Genomic DNA, 3189 nt, shown 5'->3' with positions numbered 1-3189 from the left:
CATCACAAACATTTTGATCCTCTCCTTTTCTTGTTTTCCACAATACTTAATTGACTTCTATACAGTTCTGTGCTCCTTCCAAATTTACAATCCTCCCTCCCTCCCACCTCCTGACCACCCTGACATCCCCCCCTCCCCTTTCCTTTACGACTTACGGAAATGTTAACTGTGCCTCTAGTATTATTTGATTGCATGTCTCCCAATACTTGTTTAACTCTTAATCTTCATTGAATCAGCTATGTCTTCTAACCCTTCTTGTTTCATGCCTTCAGACAAATCCTACCCCACATGGGGCTTTAATCTACTCTTTCCACCTATCATCTCACTCCTCTAAGTTGAACAGTGGAATTACTTTTGCACACTCTTTACTGTTTGCTCCTTTGGCTTCTATTTTCACCAAAGGTTGCATTGACTTTTATTTATGCTGAATAGTCCAACCCCATGACTATTTCATTTATGATTTCTTCAGACTTTTTTTGCAGTCATTTCACTTCAGCTTGACTGCTTTCCTGTTTATTTTACTTAGGTGACTTATATTGATGTATTCCTGTCTCTTACTGCACATTTTTGTAGTTACTTACTTTATGAATCGGTTCCAGTATAACTTCTGCAACACAATGTTTCTTTACAGTTATCTTGTGCATACTTAAGTTTGTCTAAATCCAAGTTCTGTGATTGTCCTTTTCGGATAATCCCTTTCTCTTCAACTGACCTGCCTATTGCAGTATTCATTATCACACTATTTACTGCCTCTCAGAACTTCACATATGCATCATTACTTCCAATGAACCCCACTTCCTTCACCACTAATAGTTCTGGACAATTCTCTGAAACTTCAGTCTATCATTACTAAATTGTGAAAAGACTGTATCTGCACCTGATTACACCTTGCAATCCAATATCTGATTTTGCAAAATGTCTCAAAATGATATAATCCAGCTAGAATATTCTCAGGCCTCTAGGGCTTTCCCAATATACCTCCTTCTCCAGTAATTTTCAAATAGAATAGTAATAATTAATAAATAAAACTTACAGAACAATTGAATTTGTGTTTTTTACTTCATCACTCCTATTGTCAAGCTCACACTCTTCAACTCTGCCTTCTATTACATTGCCTTAATATAGCATTCCACTCACTCACTCATTAGATTTCCATGCTCCTTGCATGCACATTTTGTCATATACTTTCACTCTCTTCATCATCAGATTGTAACATTGGCACATATACCTGAACCATTACCTTTTTTTTTCTTTTCTTTTTCTCTTCTTTTCTTCTTCTTGGCTATGCAGATGATTGGTCAACATCTATGCAACACAGAAATTTGCAACAGCTTCTGATTTAGACATCTTCAGCCAATGCTTCCATAAAGGGAGGTTACAAGCTACTACAAGAACAACTGAAGTTGCATGTTTTGACATCTCTGATTGGCACACACAGCCCTTGATGTCCATTTTGAGGGAGACAGACTATCATAACATGCATCCAAAATTGCTTGGGGCCTGACACTGCCTTTTAAGCAGCAGTTAACACCAACACCTGGAAAGCTCAAAAGCACCAACAATATTCTGCCAAAGCTCTGTGGTCTAGTTGGGCAGCATCAGTCTCTTCACTCAACAGCAGAGTACGTCTACAGTGTGTCCATCTAGCACAATAGTTCATATGCGAAAAAGATATATGTACAACTTAACCAATCCATGCCCATTGTCAGTAGGTGTGTACAGTCTATTTTCACACATTAGTTACCTATCTTGTGTCACATTCCACCTCCATAGGTAAGATGTAAAAGGGCACTGCTACACATACACCAGAATTCTTATGACCAGGTTTCTTCCTGAAGATGTATTCAATGCCACTGATAAACTGGAATGCTAATGGCAACAAAGGTCTTCTCTGCCATGCCTGAAAGTGTCCTGCTCCCAGGGGGAAACCAATGGGCTTATAAGCCTTGGACAATTTGTGGATTTCAATAGTGCATGGAAGATGTGTACACACATTCTACAAATGAAGCAAATCTTCATTACCATCTTGGGTGTGTAATGGCAGATAGTTCTTCATGTGTTATCAACATGTGCCACAAGGGCCAACATGGATCATATTGAATAATTCCTGACACTGATGATTAGTGTGATGAACTGTATAATAGAGGTCAATATTCCATTACAACTATTGCCATTTGTTTCATATACACTTGAGAGGTGTGTTGAAATGTCAATATGCAGTAGTTTAGTAATCTTTGTATAGGTATCATTTGATCAAAAAGCCCTTCCCATTGGCAGGTTGAAATGAGAGACTAATCCAAAATGTTTTGCCAATTGTGAGTTCATTGTGAACTGTAAATAATTAAGCTTCGGCAAAAAAAAAAAAAAAAAATAAATAAATAAATAAATTAAGAACCTTCATTCTTTCTCCACTCTGAACAGTAGTGTCTCCAACATCGAGGTACACCCTTCAAAAACCTCCTCTTTATCTCATCGGGCACACCTGAAAATATAAATAAAGGCATATTAATAATTATCATCAACACTCAAATCTTATCTAGATTGTAAAAAGAAGTTCTGCATTACAGCCAACAGAGACAAATAAGGAACAAAAGGTGACAAATGCTTAAGGTACAGAGTTCCCTTCATTTAGAAAAACAAAGATACGAGTTGCAGAGAAGATTACACATCAATTAAGTCTACGAGAAATTCATGCAAAGAAAGCAGAGAAGGACTTTCTAGTCAGCTCATCCACCAGTTATGCATCTTTTGCTAATAGCAATACAAGTGTGAGTAACCTGTAAAGAATAAATAAAAAGTAATAACTCATCTCGTGTCAAATCACTTTATTTACAAAGTTACTCTCTGAAATTACTCGTCACCTGAAACAACAAAACTATAGTCTCACATGCCTCATGGGGAATGTAGATCAATCCTTTAACACCATTGACACTAGAAGGGCAGCAATGAACCCATTTTTTATATTACAACCCTCTTCACCATCACGACCATCCACTTTATAACAATGAAATTTTTGAAGATTTACTTTTTGCTCTTTTGTCCATATATATATATATATATATATATATATATATATATATATATATATATATATATATATATAGAGAGAGAGAGAGAGAGAGAGAGAGAGAGAGAGAGAGAGAGAGAGAGAGAGAGAGAGAGAGATAGATAGATAGATAGATAGATAGA

The sequence above is a fragment of the Schistocerca americana genome, unplaced genomic scaffold (genome assembly GCF_021461395.2).
Source record: "Schistocerca americana isolate TAMUIC-IGC-003095 unplaced genomic scaffold, iqSchAmer2.1 HiC_scaffold_42, whole genome shotgun sequence".
Taxonomy (NCBI): domain Eukaryota; kingdom Metazoa; phylum Arthropoda; class Insecta; order Orthoptera; family Acrididae; genus Schistocerca; species Schistocerca americana.
The sequence above is the reverse complement of the archived record's forward strand: the minus strand, read 5'-3'. Positions refer to the sequence as shown.